General features: G+C 48.5%; 1 long non-coding RNA gene across 1 annotated transcript; it reads right to left on the bottom strand.

The window, feature by feature from the left end:
• Nucleotides 1-327: 327 nt before the first annotated feature.
• On the bottom strand, nucleotides 328-16,488 carry LOC130544326 (uncharacterized). The gene is made up of 4 exons (XR_008960527.1): nucleotides 16,299-16,488; nucleotides 15,683-15,884; nucleotides 14,344-14,451; nucleotides 328-2,055 (listed from the first exon to the last, which is right to left on the bottom strand). It is a non-coding gene; the product is annotated as an uncharacterized LOC130544326 (long non-coding RNA).
• Nucleotides 16,489-20,603: the final 4,115 nt, after the last annotated feature.

Raw genomic sequence — 20,603 nt, forward strand, 5'->3', positions numbered from 1 at the left:
CAAGGCTTGGGCTTTAGGAAATGCAATGATTTCATGCATTTCCAAGGCAACTTTAAGACCTAAAAAGTAATGCTCTAATTGGGAAGAGCTTCACCTTCTGGTCTCACCCATGCAGTGGACAGTGCTTCTCAGACCTTCAAAGCATCCTTCTAGGATGAGCCCATTTGTGCTGGAATCTATATACACATGCTTGGTTCTGCAGGGAAGCGTTCAGGATGGAGAACAGCCGCCCTTCTGTGCTGTTGCTGTTGTGAACCAGGAACATATATTTTTCACTTAAAAAGAAAGCGTATTGTTATTGTCGACACTAAATGAACTAAATAAACATTTTAGAGAGAAAGGAAGAGAGTTTTATTCAAACCCAAGTCAGGACAGCTGCTTGGGAGACACAATCTTCACAAAGAAGGGATTGCTCCGGGGAAGGAACATTTGGGGCAGGGTTACATATTTGTTCTGCTTTGTTTTACGTACAGAGTTACACACCACGATGAGGAAGAAGATTCCAGAAAGTTATAGACTTGTTCTTATGTTTTCAGAATGTGCAAGTCAGTATGACTTTAATCTTACGGGAGCCAAAGAGGTTCTTTATTTTTTCTTATCTTTATGTTGGCATTTTTGGTTATTTTTTTCTTCTGGAAGCAGATGTCCAACGTGTGCTTGGGGCAGAAATAGGGCCCATGCTTTGAGGTTTTGCCCAGTCATTTTGAGCCGGGTAAAATGTTAAAGGATAGCTTCCCTGGGAGCCCAGGATCAGGGCCCACAGATGATATAAGATAAAAACTACTTTTATCATTATAATTACTACTAAATGGAGGAATTTGAGACAAAAGCACCTTTCACAAGAGTACCAAGAAATCGAAATGATGCCCGCAGAAGGCTCCCTGCTCCATGGTCAGCACCGGTAACAGAAGTGTTCACAGTCTCTGGCCTCCTGCCCTTCTCCTGCCCAAATCTCGTAAGCATAGAGACCATTTACAGTCAGAATTTTAGAACTGCTAGACACCTTAGAGAGGTCTGGCACCATTCCCTTGGACTACAGAGTAAAACACAGTAGCTCATTGTCACAAATTAATTTAAACATGAAGCGCTCCCTGGAGGCACTAAGTTCTTTCTCTGCAAATGTTGACTAATGTAAGTCACAGTCATACCATATAAACACTACGATGGCTGGGGAGTCATCGTAGGTAAGGGAATATTTTAGCCATGTTTATAAGCATTGGCTCACTTTGTAGAAGAGGCTGAGCTGAGTGTTTTTAAATACTATTTCAGACCTGTCTTACAGCACGCTCTGAACATACCAGAGCCTGAATCAACTAAAAGAAATAGTTCGTTTCAGTAACTTTAATACCAGAAAAATATTACACTGTCTCTATTCCTAGGGATCTCTATTCCTAGAGGTCCTCCACTGAGATAATTATCTTCATGATCATGATGGGCAGAGGTTAAAAGGCAAGCTGAATTCATTCCAGTTGGCCACACGACGAGAAATTCCTGATACTTGATAGGTTTCCAGATCGAGAAGACCAGAGGGAAATGTTACCCTGTATGGAATAACAAGGGATTTGGAGTCAATTTGGGGATCCCACTTAGGTTTCTGACACTAAAATCCTCTCTGACTCGTATTGTCTCAGTTCCTAACCATCTGAAAATGTGCCTCTGATATCTACATCCTAGTTGAGAAGTTCAAGAGGGAGAATGCTACAAAGAGCCAGTATGATGTCTCTCAAGAACAGGTGCTCAGGACGCCATAATTACTATTGGGTCTATTTCTTTTCCAGAAGAAAGAACACATGTTGAATCCATATTTCTAATAGATGACTCACAAGATGATTTTCAAACCTGAAGGAAGGTCAAAAAGTCGCTATTGTGTCATATTTCACTCAGAAATCATATTGTTGGGGGCGCCTGGGTGGCGCAGTCGTTAAAGCGTCTGCCTTTGACTCAGGGCGTGATCCTGGCGTTCCGGGATCGAGTCCCACATCGGGCTCCTCCGCTGGGAGCCTGCTTCTTCCTCTCCCACTCTCCCTGCTGTGTTCCCTCTCTCGCTGGCTGTCTCTGTCAAATAAATAAATAAATCTTTAAAAAAAAAAAAAAAGAAATCATATTGTTGGACTGGTGAGGACAATACAACAGCACCATCATCACTAAGAGTGGGGAGCTTCTAATTTCCATATGGACATGTTGACCCCCTTAGCTCAGGGCCACCAGAAAGGGCGGCTGGGGAGGGGGCACCATCATCACTAGGAGTGGGGAGCTTCCTATTTCCATATGGCCATGTTGACCCCCTTAGCTCAGGGTGACCAGAAAGGGCAGCTGGGGGTGGGAGTAGGGAGCTTCTCATTTCCATAAGGCCATGTTGTCCACTCTCAGCTCGGGGCCACCAGAAAGGGCAGCTGGGGAGAGGGCACTGTCATCACTAGGAGTGGGGAGCTTCCCATTTCCATATGGCCATGTTGACCCCCTTAGCTCAGGGCCACCAGAAAGGACAGGTGAGGGGGACCACAGGCCAAGGCTGCCAGGTGTGGCTGGGGCAGGCAGAACTCTGACTTAAGGCTCAACTCCTGTCTGGGTTATTATAATGCTCTTCACAAATAAAGTGCCATCGTGTGTGAGCCCTGATGTAGAAAAGGTTGAGAATTTCCATTGCGATTCCCTCTCTGACCTTTAGGATATGTAGCAAAGTTACATTTAATTTTTAAACATGGAGGGACTTCCTGGTTTTCTTTTCATTATGACTATGGCTCAATTACCCTGTGCTCTAAGAATAGAATCTAGTTAATTTCAGTGTTTGAAATTTGTAGACTTGATTCGTGGCCCAACATATCATCTATTTGGGTAAATAGTCTATGACCACTTGAAAATAATGTGTTCTGCACTTATTATGGAATGTTCCATATATGTCAATTAGGTCACATTTGTGACCGACGTTTTGTCTGCTTTTTCTATCAGATATTGAGAAAAGTATATTAAAATCTTCAAACAGTGCTACTCTATTCAACATTGCATTGGAGAATCTACCCAGTGTTGTAAGGCAAGAGAAACAGAAAGTATAAGAATTGAGGGGATAATTGTGACTATTCACAGATAATAGGATGGTGTACATAGAAAATCCAAAATAGTCTATAAATACCCTATTAGAGTTAAAATGGAATTTAGAAATTTGAGATGGATTGTAGCTTCACATTAGACAGTTTCTGGAAGAAAATGGAGAACATGTCAATCTTGGGGTAGGACACAGGGTGCACTAACCATTTAAAAGAATTCAGCGGGACTTCGTAAAAATGTGACATTTCTCCTTATCTTATGACCATGAAGAAAATGAAAAGGTGAGCCACAGGCTGGGAAGAATAGACATGTGGTAGCAGAATAATGGTGTCCCAAATGTGCACATCCTAACCCCCAAATTCAGTGGCTGTGACCTCTCATGGTACAAGGGTCTCTAAACATAACAGTAGAGAGAGAGGCAAGATGGCGGAAGAGTAGGGGACCTCGTTTCAACTGGTCACTTGAATTTGGCTTGATATCTATCAAATCATTCCGAACACCCACAAATTCAGCCTGAGATGTAAGAAAATATGTCTGGGGGTGCCTGGGTGGCACAGCGGTTAAGCGTCTGCCTTCGACTCAGGGCGTGATCCCGGCGTTATGGGATCGAGCCCCACATCAGGCTCCTCCACTATGAGCCTGCTTCTTCCTCTCCCACTCCCCCTGCTTGTGTTCCCTCTCTCACTGGCTGTCTCTATCTCTGTCAAATAAATAAATAAAATCTTTAAAAAAAAAAAAAAGAAAGAAAATATGTCTGGATCTCTACAAGCAGAAAAGCAACGGGGTTTTTTTTTGTTTTTTTGTTTTTGTTTTTGTTTTTGTTTTGCAAGGTAGGATGTTCAGAAGCATGACTCTGTGGGGAGATACTGGAAGATAAACAGAAAGGGGAGGGAGTCTCCACAAGCCGGCTGCCAGAAAGTGATATAACAACAGAGCGCAAATGAAAACCCTTAGAAATCTGCTTCTTTCTGAAAGGGGCTCAGGGGATGAAAAGGGCAGAATTCTAGGTGGGTCATTGTGGTCTCAGGATCCCAGGAGATACAGAAAGAACAGGGGTGCCTGAATCAATACAGTGCCCAAGAAATGGAGCAAAGAAACTGGTTGTGGTCAGTGAGCCCAGAAGGGACTCTCCGCTCTGGTCACCATAAACCGCAAGATGAGTTAGTATGGAGACCACTCTCTGCCTGACCACCCTATAAAGGACTGGAACTTGCGGGCTGTTTACCGTACTCTGGGAGGGGCAAAAAGGCTTCGGAGCAGGGTGCGCACAGGAGCCCACAACCACTCACAGTCCCAAAGACACAAAGTGCAGTGATGGTCAGGGGTCCCTGGGACTCCCCCGGGGAAAGATTGCAGTAGACACAAACCACAGGAGTCTGCGAACTTTGGTGCACACAGAAGTGGAGACCCTTTCACCTGGAGGGTTTATTGAAGAGGGGGGACCAGGATCTTGCGGCTCTGGGCCAGAGATCCAGGCACAGCTGTTTTTGCTCTGACCCTCAGAATGGTAGAAGGCTTCCAGGGAACAAAAGCCACACAGACGACTAGCTCACCTGGAGCCCACACCCCTGACAAGGGTGGAGCAACTCCACTGAGGCAAAGACACCTGAGAAGCAGCACAGCAGGCCCCTCCCCCAGAAGGTGGACTGGATGAAACAAAACAATCAAATGACCTGATTTAAAAATGGACAGGGGCGCCTGGGTGGCACAGCGGTTAAGCGTCTGCCTTCGGCTCAGGGCGTGATCCCGGCGTTCTGGGATCGAGCCCCACATCAGGCTCCTCCGCTATGAGCCTGCTTCTTCCTCTCCCACTCCCCCTGCTTGTGTTCCCTCTCTCGCTGGCTGTCTCTCTCTCTGTCAAATAAATAAATAAAATCTTTAAAAAAAAAAAAAAATGGACAAAGGACTTGAATTGACTTCTCCAAACATGTTACGCAAATGACCAACAAGCATATGAAAATATGTTCATATGACTAATAAGCAGGGAAGACTCAATCAAAACCACAGAGATATCATCTCACATTCATTCTGATGGCTACTGGGGGAAAAAAGACAACCAGAAACAGAAAACACCAAATGTTGGCGAAGATGTGGAGAAAGTGGAACTTTTGTGCACTGCTGGTGTGATTGTAAAATGGTGTACCACTATGGAAATAGTATCGAAGCATCTCAAAAACTAAAAAGGCAGGTACAGTATGATCCAGCAATCCCACCTCTGGGTATATATTGAAAAGAACTAGAAAGCAAGTTCTGGAAGAGATATTTGCACACCCATGTGACAGCAGCACTCTTCACAATAGACAAATGGCCAAATGGTAGAAGCAACTCAAATGTCCACCAACAGATAAGTGGATAAACCAAATGTGGTCTATCCATCAATGAAATATCATTGAGTCTCACCAAGGAAGGAAATCCTGACACCTGCTACAACATGCATGAACCTTGAGGACACGATGCTCCATGAAATAAGCCCTCCCCCAAAACACAAATACTGTAGAGATCCATGGCTGGGAGCTCTCCGAAGTACCCATATTTCCGGGAATAGAAGCTAGACTGGTAGTAACCAGGAGATTCAGGGAAGGGGGAAAAGGGGGAAGATGTGATTCAATGGGTGCAGACAGTCAAAGGCCCGTCAAAGAAAGACAAATACCGTATGATCCCACTCATATGTGGAATTTAGGAAAGAAAATAGATGAACATGTGGGAAGGGGGAAAGGAAAAAAGGAGAGAAGGAAACAAACCATAAGAGAATCTTAATGATAGAGAACATTATTTGTGTATAACACCCAGGGCTCCATGCAATATGTGCCCTCCTTAATACCCATCACCAGCCCATCCCAAACAACCACCCCCTCCCCTCTGAAGCCCTCAGTTTGTTTCCCAGAGTCCATAGTCTTTCGTGGTTCATTCCCCCTTCTTTTAACCCCCCCCCCATTCATTCTTCCCTTCCTTCTCCTATGGATCTCCCTGCTATTTTTTTTTTTTTAACATGGACAGAGGCCTGCCCTTTTTTTTTTTTAATGATTTTTTATTGTATTATGTTAGTCACCATTCAGTACATCCCCAGTTTCTGATGTAAAGCTCGATGCTTCATTAGTTGCGTATAACACCCAGTGCACCATGCAATACGTGCCCTCCTTACTACCCATCACCAGCCTATCCCATTCCCCCACCCCCTCCCCTCTGAGGCCCTCGGTTTGTTTCCCAGAGTCCATAGTCTTTCGTGGTTTATTCCCCTTTCTGTTTACCGCCCCCATTCATTCTTCCCTTCCTTCTCCTATGATCTCACCGCTATTTCTTATGTTCCATAAATGAGTGAGACCATATGATAATTGTCTTTCTCTGCTTGACTTATTTCACTTAGCATAATCCATAATAAAAAAATATTATAAAAAATGATAGAGAACTGAGGGTCATTGGAGGGAGGGGGTCGGGGGAGGGGCTAGATGGGTGATGGGGATTACGGAGGGCACTTGCTGTGATAAGCACTGGGTGTCGTATTAAGTGATGAATCACGAACTGTACTCCAGAAACCAATATTGCACTGTATGTTAACTAAAATTTAAATTAGAAAAATAAATAAATACAAATGCTGATCTGATGAGTGTGCAACTAATGAATCATTGAACACTACATCGAAAACTAATGACGCACTCTATGTTGGCTAATCGAATTTAAATAAAAATATAAAAAAATAGGGGCGCCTGGGTGGCACGGCGGTTAAGCGTCTGCCTTCGGCTCAGGGCGTGATCCCGGCGTTATGGGATCGAGCCCCACGTCAGGCTCCTCCACTATGAGCCTGCTTCTTCCTCTCCCACTCCCCCTGCTTGTGTTCCCTCTCTCGCTGGCTGTCTCTATCTCTAATAAATAAATAAAATCTTTAAAAATATATATATAAAAAAATAATAATGGCTACAGAATTTCAGATTTGCAAGATGAAATGTTCTCAACATGTCTCACAGCAGTGTAAATATACTTAACATTACTGAACTTTATACTGAAAATGTTTAAAATGGCAAAATGTTATGATTTTTTTACAATTTTTTAAAAGTACATTCTGTATGATTCCATTTTTTATAATAATTTTTTATTATGTTAGTCACCATACAGTATATCCTTAGTTTTTGATGTAATGTTCCATGATTCATTATTTGCGTATAACACCCAGTGCACCATGCAACATGTGCCCTCCTTAATACCCATCACTGGCCTATCCCAATCTCCCACCCCTCTCCCCTCTGAAACCCTCAGTATGATTCCACTTTAAGATTTTATTTATTTTAGAGAGAGAGAGAGAGTGCGTGGCATGGGAGTGGCGGGAGAGGCAGGAGGTGGAAGGAGAATCCTGAGCCCACGCTGCACTGAACACAGACCCTACGTGGGGCTCGATCCCACGACCATGAGATCACATCCAGAGCCGAAATCAAGAGTCAGTGGTTTAACCGACTGAGCCACCATCCATCTCCTTGGGCATTAGTGTTGTTCCGTTCCCTGCTCTCTCCACCACCGCTGTGATGAACACTCCTGAAAATACAACTGAAACACTGGACCAGAGTTCCCGGGGGTGAGTCCGAGGACAAGCGTGCTAGGTGATGGGTGCACCTGCAGCCTGGGATGGGTGCTGCTCGCTGTTCTCCCAGACAGGAGAGCCCGACACCCTTCTCTCCAAGGGACTAGCGGGGCTGCGTGTTCTCAGGTACCTGAGGGCCACCCAGCCCAGTAATTCACCTTCTCTAGCAGAGGACAGATGGGGCGTCTTTCTCTGGCCCGGAATAGGAACCCTGATCCCAGGAAAGGCGAGCTCTTCTGGACTCCTGGCCCAGCCAGGCAGCCGTAGGCACCGTGTATGTGACGGAGCCAGAGCGGCTGGGCCTTGGAGGGAATGAGTGTCTTACACCAGCCGTGTGTGGGGCAGGCGGGAGCAGTAGCCCCTGCTTCTTGGGGAGCAGTGATGTGTGTGGAAGGAAGGAGGCCGGGGGCGGGGGGAGCCTTCCCAGCCACACCACAGTCTCTCCCTTGGTCCTGACACCAGCAGGAAGTGTGCCCTGAGGGCGGAGATGAGACTCCAGGAGGATTCCCATCCAGGGAAGCCCCCCCCCCCCCTGCAGCCCCTGGAGGGCACTGAAGGCCATTGGCCGGCCCACAGGCCATTTGCACAGGATCACCTCCGGTGCTTCCTTTAGCACATTGTCCGTGTTCGTGTGTGGACAGTGATTGGCCCACTCAGTGCTGGTGCATTTCCAGAGGCAGACTAGAAACCGTCTGGTGCCTGCTAGTGGAACAGAGGACCCCCGCCCAGAGAAGCCGAGGATGTCCCTCTTCCTCCGGAGCTGGGGAAGGCAGTCACTGTCCTGGGGCAGGACCTGGTCCAGGTGTGTGTCCTTTCTGAAGTCCCCACATTCAGTGGGCATCGTTGTGCCTGAGAAAGGCCTCCTCAGCCCTAGAGTCAGGAGCAGTGAGAGGCTGTCTCCGGCCCTGGCCCAGGATCACAACCTGAAACCATCCTGTCTTTGGGAAGACATGCCCCTCTCCCCTCCCCAGGTCCAGGACGCCCGGGACCCTGCAAGAGCTCTTCATTCGAGGCAGAGTCCTGGAGAGCGTGTGTGTCTCGTCAGCCCAGCAAGTGAAAGAACCAAACCCCAATGCTCAGGTTCTAACCGAAGCAGAATTTCCATGTACTCTTCAAGTCCAGATTTACTGTGTGCAGCAAAGACGCCTGCCCCTCCCCACTAGGTAAGTGGGTGCTGGGGAAGGGCTGTCTGGGCATGGGGACAGCCTCCTCCCCTCTTACGTGGCCTTGGGGGACCCCAGGGAAAGTCTTCCTTGCTCTCCTTCCCTCAGAGGGAGGAGCTGGCCTCCTGCTCCCAGGGTCCCCACTGTGTCCCCACTCCTGAAGAAGAGCCACCCATGGACCTCGTGTCAGGAGTGTGGTCTGCCACTGCTCCTGGGCTCCCAGCCAGGGGCCTGGCAGCTGCATGGAGGGACTAGATTACTTTTGGGGGGAGAGGCGCTCAATGGGGACACCACTCACCCTCCCCCACAGCACTTTGCAACCCAGGCCCTGTGTCCAGCGTAGGTCAATCGCCAGCACCCCACATGTTCCTGGCGGACTCCTGGCCCCTAAACCCTGACACCAACATTCTCCCCAACCCACTCTCTCCACTCACCAGCAGGAGGGTCACAGAGCTGGTCAATCGGGCTTTCCATCCTCCTAGGGCCTGACACAAACTGTAGGCTGGGTTTTGAGAGTTCCAGTCCTAGAGGCCTAGCTCCAAAGACATAGGGATTGGGGAAATCTGAGCCATATCTGAGGCCTCAGCATGCCATACAGAAGGAAAGCGTGCCATCTGGGACTCCAGAGGCTATTCGGAGGAGGAGAAATCTGCATATCCCACTGAGTCAATCCCAGCCAACTCCCGCATTCAGGGGACCCTTGGACCAAAACCCTGGGCCTTACATTCTCCACAACCCACCCAGTCATATCAGGCCACCGGGATGATGAGCTCAAACCCAGGAGATCTGACCTCTTCTGCTCCTAAGTCCTAACCCAAACGATCAGTTGGATTCCCAGAGGTCAGTCCCAGTGGCCTAGGACCAAAGACATAGCGACTGGGGAAACCTGAGGCATACCTGCAGAATCAGCATGCCACACAGAGAAACCCTGCCATTTGGACCTGCAGACAGAATGCAGAGCAAGAGAAACCAGAATGCCCACCTCAGCCAATCCCAGCAAGCCCCTACTTTCACAGCCCCCCTGCCCACAACCCAAACCACGCTCTCCACTTAGGCCCCTGGAAGGTCGCAAGGGCTGGCTGATCCAAACAGCCACTGCCCCTAGACCTGAGCCCTAACTCTAAGTTGGGTTCTGAGAGGTCCATTCCCAGACGCCTGGCTCCAAAGGCCAGGGAACAGGGACCACTGAGCAATGCCAGGACACTTAGCCTGCGACACTGAAGATTACTGTGCCATTTGGGACTCCAGACAGGATTCCAAGAAGGAGAAACCTCAGCGAACACCTGACCCAATCCCAAAAAACCCCCACTTCTATCGGACCCCTGTCCCCTAAACCCTGACACGGACATTCTCCCCAACCCACTCTCTCCACTCAACCCCAGGGAGGGTCACAGAGCTGGTCAATCAGGCTTTCCATCCTCCTAGGGCCTGACACTAACTGAGGGTTGGGTTCTGAGAGGTCCAGTCCCAGATGCCTGGCTCCAAAGACACAGGGATTGAGAAACCTGAGCCATATCTGAGGCCTCAGCATGCTACACAGAAAGAAACCATTTCATTTGGGACTCCAGAAAAGATGTCAAGGAACAGAAATCCTAATGTCTACCGTACTCAATCCCCGTGATCCCCCATATTTACTGGCCCCCAGGCCACAAACCCAGTACTTGACACTCACCCCAACCCATGCCATCAACACCGCCCCACCCCCAGCTGGGAAATTCTCCACACAGCACCCTATCAGAGCTCCCATCCTCCTAGACCTTACCCCTAACCCTAGTTTTGGTTCTGAGAGGTCCATTCTGAAAAGGCTGGAAAGGGAGACATGGCTCTTGATGGGAACCTGCAGCCCACCTCCAGAGCAGGGCATCATCCTTGCCTCACAGGGGATCCATGGAAGTGTTCCATCAGGCGACTGACAGGACTGCCTCTTGAGGAACCCAGACACAGAAAGACAACTACAGATGCTCTCATGTACATACCACATGGGAAAAAAATACTGTCCGTGTAGATACTGAGAACAGATCGGTGGGTGCATGATTCGGGGAAGGGGCGCGGACGGGTGAAGGTGGTCAAAGATACAGCGTTTGAGTCTTAAAATCCATAAGTAATGGAATGTTCTGTGCAGCATGGAGACTAGAGCTAACCCCGCAGGATGGGTACAGGTTCCCCTGCTCTTTGAAAGTACGGTGCTCCTAGGAAACCTTTCACAGCAGAAAGGGTTTAAAGAAGGCAAGACCATTAATTTATACGGAAAAATGAGTGAGCGCGCTCAGACTCCTAAAATTACTTGTCTTTGGCTTTTCTTAGGCCTCAGGACACAACTCCTACGGATGCCGAAAACAAATGGAGATAAAGCACAGCAGACGCTCACAGACACCATTGAAAGGGCTGGTGGGTGGACGTGGAGAGCGGTTCCCAGGAAGGAGCTGGTTGGGCTGCACGCCGCCTCTGTCGTGCTTCTCCCCAAAACAGATGCTGAACGCGATTCTCACTGTTCGACTTTTTTCAGAAGAGGGAAATCCTCTTCAGGTTTCTTCCCATTAGTGAAACCAGGTTATAACGGAGATCTTTCCAAAAAGCCAAGTGTCTTCCCATGAACTTTTAAAAAGTGGGGGATACCTGTACTTGAACGTTGCTGAGGGAGGACATTGCAAAATTCTCCCGGACACAAACCTCAGCAGATCCACCGGGAAAGGCACCTTCCTCAGCATGCGGCACACGGACTACCTCCTACCCCCAGAAACCTCCTCCTTCCCCTCGCTCAGGACAACCCACAACAGCAGGGAGTTACTCCAGTTCCTCCTTTCTCCCATCCCCGATATCTAAGCTGTCAACAAACCCTGTGAGCTCCATCATTAAGATGTACCCAGAATAGGACTAACCACTCCTTCCAAGGCCACCTGTCTGGTCCACGCTGGAGCCCATCCCTTGCCTGAGTTCCTGGAAAAGCGTCATCATTGACCTCCCTTGCCCATCCTCAACGCTCTGTCATCTGTTCTCAGCCCTGCAGCCAGGATGGCCCAGTGAGACAGGGTCCCATGGGGTCACGGGCCTGCAATGACTTTCTGTTACACTCTGTCACCTCCCTGAGGTCATGTCCTAAGCTGTCTGCTGTGGCCACAGGGCCTTCTTGCTGCTCCTGCGTACACCTGGTATGCTCCTGCCCCGGGGCCTTTGCACATGCTTTCCCTTCAGTTTACAATGCTCTCGATGTGATCTCACTCACCTTCTTTAGATCTTGACTCAAGTATCACCCTCCTAGTGAAGTACCACCTGACCCCTATGTGAATAGCGAACACCACCCCCACCTCCCCTTCAGCACCCCCAGCCCTGTCTCCTGCTTTATGTTTCCATAGCACTTAGAGTCTCCACTCCATCTCGGCAGGGAAGAAACTGAGGCATAAACTGATGGCTTCACCACCGACCCCACCCCCAATGTCGTGCTCCAAATCCCCAGGTTAAAAGGTGCCCCAGGGCTCCTGCATAGCCGGGATGCCCGGGACAAGGGGTCCACCCACCTCCTGCACCCTGAACACCATCAGGAAAGGGAGCCATACAAGGAATACACCTGCACTCGAAACCTGAAACTAGACACCTTCCTCGATGACAGGTGAGCACACACGCTTCCTCCCCTTGCCTGAGGTGCTCACCCGGGAAAGCTGAGCAGAGACGCTTCCCAGGGTCCAAATCTCCCTCTGGCCAAGGTCCTGGGAAACAGACATCTGACCCGACCACCCTGCCAGGCTGGGACCCGCTCAGTGAGTCCTAAGACGCAGAGACTTCTTTCCACTCCAGCTCAATCCTTCTCACAGAGAAGCAATCTCCAGCTTCACAAACGTGCTCATCATTAGCTCTGGAATTCCCAGGTTGTGTCCACACTGGCCCACACAGGGGTCCCATGCAGACCATTCCGCAAATGCCCTAGGGTTGCAAGCCACTTTCAAGCTGCCCTTAGAAAGGCAGAAACTGGCCCGATTAGGCAGACCAGCCAAGTGACTCGATGTGCTGCAAACTCGGACAACGTCCTCCCTGAACACCAACACTTCCCAGTCCAAGTGTCTAACCTTCGCTCACTGGGCACTGAGCACCATGTCAGCATGAACGCTGCTCTTTCAATTCACTGGCCTCCCAGGCCTTCCAATATCAGAAACCAAGCTCCAGACACCACTCTATTTTCCCTTCAGAGAGAAAAGTCAAATGATGGAATAAAACACTCCCTGTGCCCAGCACACTTCTATCCACAAAGAATTCCTTGGTCTTTCTCATTCGGGCAGCCCTACAAGACCCACACCAGTGAGAGACACCACAAGTTCAATCATCACGTATATATTTGACTTTGTGTTTTCCTTTTGCTATGTGTATCTCAAAGTCAATTCCTATATTGCTTTCTTTAAAGAACAATAATAATAATGACACAGTCACCTAAGGGTCAGGACCTCCACAGCCAGACAACATGACTCTGGTCCAGATAAGGATGAAGACACAACCTCAGCCCATGAAGCAAAGCCCACACCCTCAGGGATCCTGACACACCTCAGGGGTGAAGAGTTCCTTTGCTACATGGAGTTGTCTGCGTCCAAAGGATACAGGCAACCCCCAGCATTCATTCTGTTTCTTCATCAATTCCCCAGCTCAAGTCGCAAGTGACTCACCAGGTCAAGCTTCCAGAGCCCAGGATGGGCCTCCAGGTAAGCAGCCCCCCCGCCCCCCTCCCGGGAAAGCTAACAGGAGGCTCCATTTCTTTTGGGAGCACAATAAGCCACTCCCTGAGCTCCTAAAGAACCCACACTCCTTCTCCCTTTCTCCCTCTCACAAAGGCCACCAAACCCTGTGACAGCTCTGAGGCTGTTTCACTTTAATAAATAATTTCTAATATCGGAATGTGGCTCACAGAAGAGAAAAACATGAACACCCACAAAGGATTCCTTTAATATTTCAGAAGACTGTTTTTCCATTGTTTAATTAAAACAGGAAATAAAAGGCACAGATAGCCCCTTCCACTAGCAGGTCCAATTCACTTCACTGATCAAAAGTAGAGCAGGAAATAAAAGAGTAACAGATGTTCTGAGGACCCATCATGTCCATCACCTCAGGTTTGAAACTTCTCACGCATGCAAGGAAAGAAGCACCACCAAACATCTCGGCCTGGCAACTCTGACAGTCTGAATCGGAGTGACAGGGACAAACGATGAGGCTGTGTGTGTTGGCTGAGACTGGTGGCCCTGAAGAAGGGGCTCGGCCAGCTCTCCACCTGTGCCTCACCTGTCCTCAGCCAGGAACCTGCCTGCAGCCCTCACCTGTCACAACTCTCACACGGGAGACCCACAGCCACCCCTGGAGCTGGCCCTGCCCACACCCTGCTGCAGAATGCACTCAGCTCTCCTCTGGGACCCGTCACCTCTACCCAGCCCTGGAACTCCCCTGTCTGCTGCAGAGCTCCAGGATTCCCCCTCTTCTTCCAAAATGACACTGGCCCAAGGCTTTCCTGAGAAAGGGAGAAGGCTACCTAATGAATGGTTCACACCTTCTCTCCCCTTCTGTCATATTTCTCTCCTCTTACCTGCCTACCTGTGCAAACTGTTAAGTGACGTATCCATGGAACATGAACGTGCTCTGAGATCTCAATCTTTCATTGCAGCTTTCTCAGGCCTCCGTGTGCAATGACATACCGTATCCCTAGGACAGGGAGTTTTAAATTATTATTTACAGAATCATACAGCTCAAATCACCTCGTTTTTAGTTGCTCTTCATTAGTCAGAACAGTTTCTGTGTAAAAAGCCTTTCCACAGAGATGACCTTCCAGCAATTTCTTTTTTTTTTTTTCTTTTTTTAAATTTTTTATTATGTTATGTTAGTAACCATACACTACATCATTAGTTTTTGATGCAATGTTCCGATTCATTGTTTGCGTCTAACACCCAGTGCCCCATGCAATATGTGCTCTCCTTAACACCCATCACCAGCCCATCCCAATCAACCACCCCCCTCCCCTCTGAAGCCCTCAGTTTGTTTCCCAGAGTCCATAGTCTTTTGTGATTCATTCCCCCTTCTGTTAAGCTCCCCATTCATTCTTCCCTTCCTTCTCCTACTGATCTCCCTGCTATTTCTTATGCTGCATAAATGAGTGAGACCATTGCCTTTCTCTGCTTGACTTATTTCACCTTCCAGCAATCTCATAAGGAGGAAACAGAAACTCTGTGGGATAACCTGACTAACCCAGCGTCAGGCAAGCAGTTCCAGAACTCAGCCCAGGGCTCCTGACGCCAAGCCCCCTGAAGCCACCAGCATGCCTCTATCCAGAGGAATTCCCGAAGACTCGCCTTCTGACTCCACCACCAAGGAAACGACAGAGAGAATATGGCACCTCAAAATACCGAGATGATACATCTAGTAAAGCTAGATAGTCAAGCTCAACTTTTAAACAGGAAAAGGCTGCTTTCAATAATTTTGAATTTTCCCTCGACCCCAATTGTAACTCTTTGGATGAAAAGACTAATTAGTGATGAAACATCACCTTTGACAAATGACAAGACATCATCCAAGTCTGTATCTGATGACAAAAAGCCACCTAACTCTAAATGGTGGCCACTCAACCACATCTTAGGCCCAACTGAACAAACACTGTGAGATGGAGGAACAAAGCATATCTTAAAAATACACAAAGAGTAAATCTCACCTTCCCTTTCTAATAAAAGAGTGTTTCTAGGAATCAGCTGTTCAAAATACATTCATAAGCAATAAAGGAACAGGGAAAATGGGATGCCCTGCAAAGTTCTCCCTGCTCAGAAACTAAGTACCTCTTTCAGCAAATCCAGAACGCTGACAACTATTACTTCAGTTTTACTTCATGGCTCAACTAGAGCAAAGAGAAAAGCCCAGGAGACGGTGGGTTAATGAGAGGTTTTACCTCCAGTCCCAACGTGGAGATGACATTTCGCCAAACGGACCTGCCGCGTTCTCTGAACGCCGGCGTCCCGTGTCCAGCGGCCTCGCTGACTCAGATGCCGACGTTCAAAACCTCGGGTCTCGTGGAGCCAGAGCAGAGAAGTGCTGTCAGCCGGGGAGAAGGCGGCTCCTCGGACCTAAAGCCTGCACACCTGCTGCGGTTTCTGGGGGAAGGGGAAACACAGACTTGTTTCTTTAAATAGTAATTATCTTCACAGCCCATTCCCACTGTCCCCGGGGGGACGGGGCGCACAATGCCGAAGCCCCCAAACGGCTCTGGGGCTTCTTACCGCCACACCTGTGCCTGAGGGAACAGGGAACACCCTGCTGAACTCGGGGTACTGCTCAAGGTCCATCACCTGCACTGTGTCGGGGGACAGGGGGCACCCCATTGAAGTTGGGGACCGTGCGGTCCTTACTCTCGCTCTTGCTGGGGAACACGGGAAACCCTGGAATGTCTGCGACCCATCCCACAAAAGCTCTGCTGAGCGGGCGCCCTGGAGTTCCTGGGTCTGGGGCATACGGCCAGGTGACGGAGACTGGGCAGAAGAGACTTGCAAGGGAAAAAGAAAACTCACCTGAGTCTCCACGAGGAACTCTCTCCACGCGCCCTTCCAGAACCCCGCCTCCCACCCGGGGTGCCCCTACTCCCAGACCCCCACCCAGGCACACAGCACACACTCCCTCAGCCAGGAACTCCCCAGGTCGACTCTCTCAGAGCTCCCCTTCTCTGGCTCCTTCTCTCCTTCTCTGGTCTGCGTCCTAGGCTGCTCCGGGCCCGCCCACAGAGACGTGGCTCCACCCCCACGCGCTGATTGGCTGGGGACTGTGGTGCTTCCAGCCCCTTGAATTCCGGGCATGCGCCCCCCTGACTCGCAACTCTGGGAGCGCAGGGGGTCCAGGAGGCGCGTCCTTGGCGCAGTGCCCTGCGCAGGCGTGAGTGGGATCGTGGGCAGGGCCACACACACGCACGCACACACACGCACGCACACGCGGACCCCACTAGCTGCAGACCACCCTCAGAGCCCTGCCCCTTCCCTTCTGCACCAACCCTCCCTGCTGGGGTGTGCCTGGTTCCTGGCAAGGTCATCTGCTCTCAGACTGTTCCAGCCTTGGGCTTTAGGAAACGCAATGCTTTCATGCATTTCCAAGGCAATTTTAAGCCCAAAAAGGAATGCTCCAAGCGGGAATAGCTTCGCCTTCTGGTCTCACCCATGGAGTGGATAGTGCTTCTCAGACCTTCAAAGCATCCTTCTAGGATGAGCCCATTTGTGCTAGAATCTATATACACATGCTTGGTTCTGCAGGGAAGGGGCCAGGATGAAGGACAGCTGGCCTTCTGTGCTGTCACAGCTGTGAACCAGGAACATTTATTTTTCACTTAAATAGAAAACATTGTTATTGTTGACACTAAATGAATGAACTTTTAAAACATTTTAGAGAGAAAGGAAGAGAGTTTTATTCAAACCCAAGTCAGGACAGCTGCCTGGGACACATGATCTTCACAAAGAAGGGAGTGCTCCAAGGAAGGAACATTTGGGGCAGGATTGTGTATTTGTTCTGTTTTGTGTTACGTCCAGAGTTACATATCACGAGGAGGAAGAAGATTCCAGAAAGCGACAGACTTTTTCTTATGTTTTCAGTATGTACAAGTCAGTATGGCTTTAATCTTACGGGAGCCAGAGAGGTTCTTTTGTGTTCTTACCTTGATGTTGGCAATGGCATTTTTTGGTTCTCTTTTTCTTTTCGAAGCAGATGGACAGTATGTGCTGGGGGCAGAAATAGGGCCCATGCTTTGAGGGTTTGCCCGGTCATTTTGAGCTGGGTAAAATGTTAAAGGATAGCTTCCCTGGGAGGCCAAGATCAGGGCCCACAGATGGTAGGAGATAAAAATTACTCTTATCCTTATCATCACTACCAAATGGAGGAACTTGAGATGAAAGCACCTTTCACATAGTACAAAGAAATCCAAAGGACCCCTACAGAAGGTTACCTGCTCCATGGTCAACACAGGTAACAGAGGCATTCACGGTCTCTGGACTCCTCCCCTTGTCCTGCCCAAATCTCTGAAGCATAGAGATCATTTACAGTCAGAATTTTAGAACTGCTAGACACCTTAGAGATGTCCGGCACCATTCCCTTGGACTACAGAATACAACAGAAAGCTCACTGTCACAACACGAAAGTCCCCCTGGATACACTAAGTTCTTTCTCTGCAAATTTTGCCCCATGGAAATCATAATCCTAACATAGAAACACTAGGATGGTTGGGAAGTAAATAATCAGAGGTAAGGGAATATTTTAGCAATCTTTAGAGGCATTGTCTCACTCTGTAGAAGAGGCTGAGTGTTTTTAAATACTATTTCTGACCCTACAGCACACTCGGAACAGACCAGAGCCTCCATCAATTAAAAAAGGATAGTTCTTTCAGTCACTTTAATATCAGAAAAATATTACAGTATCTCTATTCCTAGGGATCTTTAAGTCTCTTACTCAAAGGTCCTCCACTGAGATAATTATCTTCATGATCATGACGGGCAGAGGTGAAAAGGGCAGCCGAATTCATTCCAGTTGGCCACACAACAAGAAAATCCTAATACTTCCTAGGTTTCCAGATCGAGAAGACCAGAGGTAAAAGGAAAATGGTACCCTGTATAGAAGAACAAGGGATCTGGAGTCAGTTTGGAGATCCCACTTAGGTTTCTGACACTAAAATCCTCTGTCATTCATATCGTCTCTGAGCCCTTGTCTAACCATCTAGAAAATGGGACTCATTCTATCTACACCCTGGTTTAGAAGTTTAAGAGGGAGAATGCTACACAGAGCCAGGATGGTGTCTCCCAAGAGCAGGTGCTCAGGAAGCCATAATGACCATTGGGGCTATTTATTTTCCAGAAAAAAGAACACATGTTGAAACCGTTTTTCTAAAAGATGACTCACAAGATGATTTTCAAACCTTAAGGAAGGTCAGGAAGCTGCGATTGTGTCGTATTTCTCTCAGAAATCATGTTGTTAGACCGGTGGGGACAATAGCACCATCATCACTAGGAGTGGGGAGCTTCCCATCTCCATATGGCTATGTTGACCCCCTTAACTCAGGGCCACCAGAAAGGACAGCTGGAAAGAAGTGGGGGGGACACAGGCCAAGGCTGCCAGGTGTGGCGGGGACACGCAGAGCTCTGATAGGAACCTTAACTCCTGTCTACGTTAGGATAGTGAGTGCTCTTCACAAAGGGCCATCGTGTGTGAGCCCTGACGTAGAAAAGGTTGAGAATTTCCATTGCGAGTCCCTCTCTGACCTTTAGGATATGTAGCAAAGTTACATTTAATTTGTAAACATGGAGGGACTTCCTGGTTTTCTTTTCATTAAGACACTCCTTGTCCAGGAGCAATGCACTCAATATTGTTAAGATGGCAATTCTTTCTAACTTGATCTACAGATTCAATGGAATCCCAAATTCCCATCAAAAATATTGACCAACTATTTCTCAACCAAGACTAGCAGACGTAAGACTCAAGACCTCGTCTGTGGATCCAAAGACTTAGCGTAGGGCATCTGGGTGTCTCTGCCGGGTCAGCGGCTGCCCTCGGCTAAGGTCATGCTCCCGGGGTCCTGGGATCGAGTCCCACATCGGGCTCCCTGCTCAAGGCGAGTCTGCTTCTCCCTCTTCCCCCCACCCTCACTCATGCTCTTTTGAGCTCGCTCTCTCTCACACACAAAAATAAAAAAATAAAATCTTTGAAAAACACAAAGACAGCATAAAGGTGAGGTAATGAAGAGAATGTGGTCATGCTGAAGAGAGAGATGAAAGGAACAGCACAGATGGCACAGAAATGGAGCCATGCCAATAGAGTCACTTCATTCATCAAAGGGACAAGGCACCTCCATAATGAAAGGAAAGCCTGTTCCACAGAAGGTGATAGAACAATGAGAAAACACATGGGGAAAAAAGGGATGTGAAGACAGACTTTACAACTTACACAAAAATTTACTCAAAATGGTCCACACACATAAATTCTTGAATGCAGAGCTGTGCACGTTACGGCTGTACATGACCTTGGGAGGTGCGCTTGGGCGGCTCAGTCTGTTACGTGCACGACTCTTGATCTCAGCTCAGGTCTCGATCTCAGGCTTGCGAGTTCAAGCCCCTTGCTGGGCACAAAAAGAAAATAAGATAAAAAATAAAACATACCTGACCTTGGGTTCGGTGATGAGTTTTAAAATACCAAAGCCAGTCCGCGAAAAAAAAGTTGCTGGTGTTTGCTTTCGTACAAGGTAAAGTATCTACTCTGTGAAAAATCCACTAAAGAGAGCAGAAAGAAAAGCCACAGACGGGGAGAAAATGTTTGGAAAATACACCTGATAAAGGACTTGTACGCAAAATATACAAACTCCAAAAGTGAAAAAGAGGACCAACAACCCCATTAAATATGAGGACAGACCTGCATACACACCTCACCACACAAGGTCTACAGGTGACAAACAGGCATACAGAATAATGCTCCACATCACAGGTCACGAGGGAAAAGCAAAGTGAAACCACGAGTGAGCACCGCACAGCTATACAGGCGGCCACGGTCTTCAGGAGAACCCTCGCCAGAGCCGCAGGAGCTCACAGCCGTTGCCGGCGGCAGGTAGAATGCTCTGGCCATTCCTTTAGACGCTTTAGCAATTCCTTCCAAGACTACACGTGGTCTCACCGTGGAAGCCAATAACAACATTCCCAGGAATTGAGACAACTGCTCTGAAAACGTGCATCCGGGCAAAGACCAGCCTACAGTTATGTACGGCATCGCCCTTCAACGTGGCCAAAGACTGCCCAGCAAATCGGGATACCCTTCCACAGGTGAGAGAACAACCAAGGGGGATGCACGCGTGCGAG

The sequence above is a fragment of the Ursus arctos genome, unplaced genomic scaffold (assembly GCF_023065955.2).
Source record: "Ursus arctos isolate Adak ecotype North America unplaced genomic scaffold, UrsArc2.0 scaffold_2, whole genome shotgun sequence".
Taxonomy (NCBI): Eukaryota; Metazoa; Chordata; class Mammalia; order Carnivora; family Ursidae; genus Ursus; species Ursus arctos.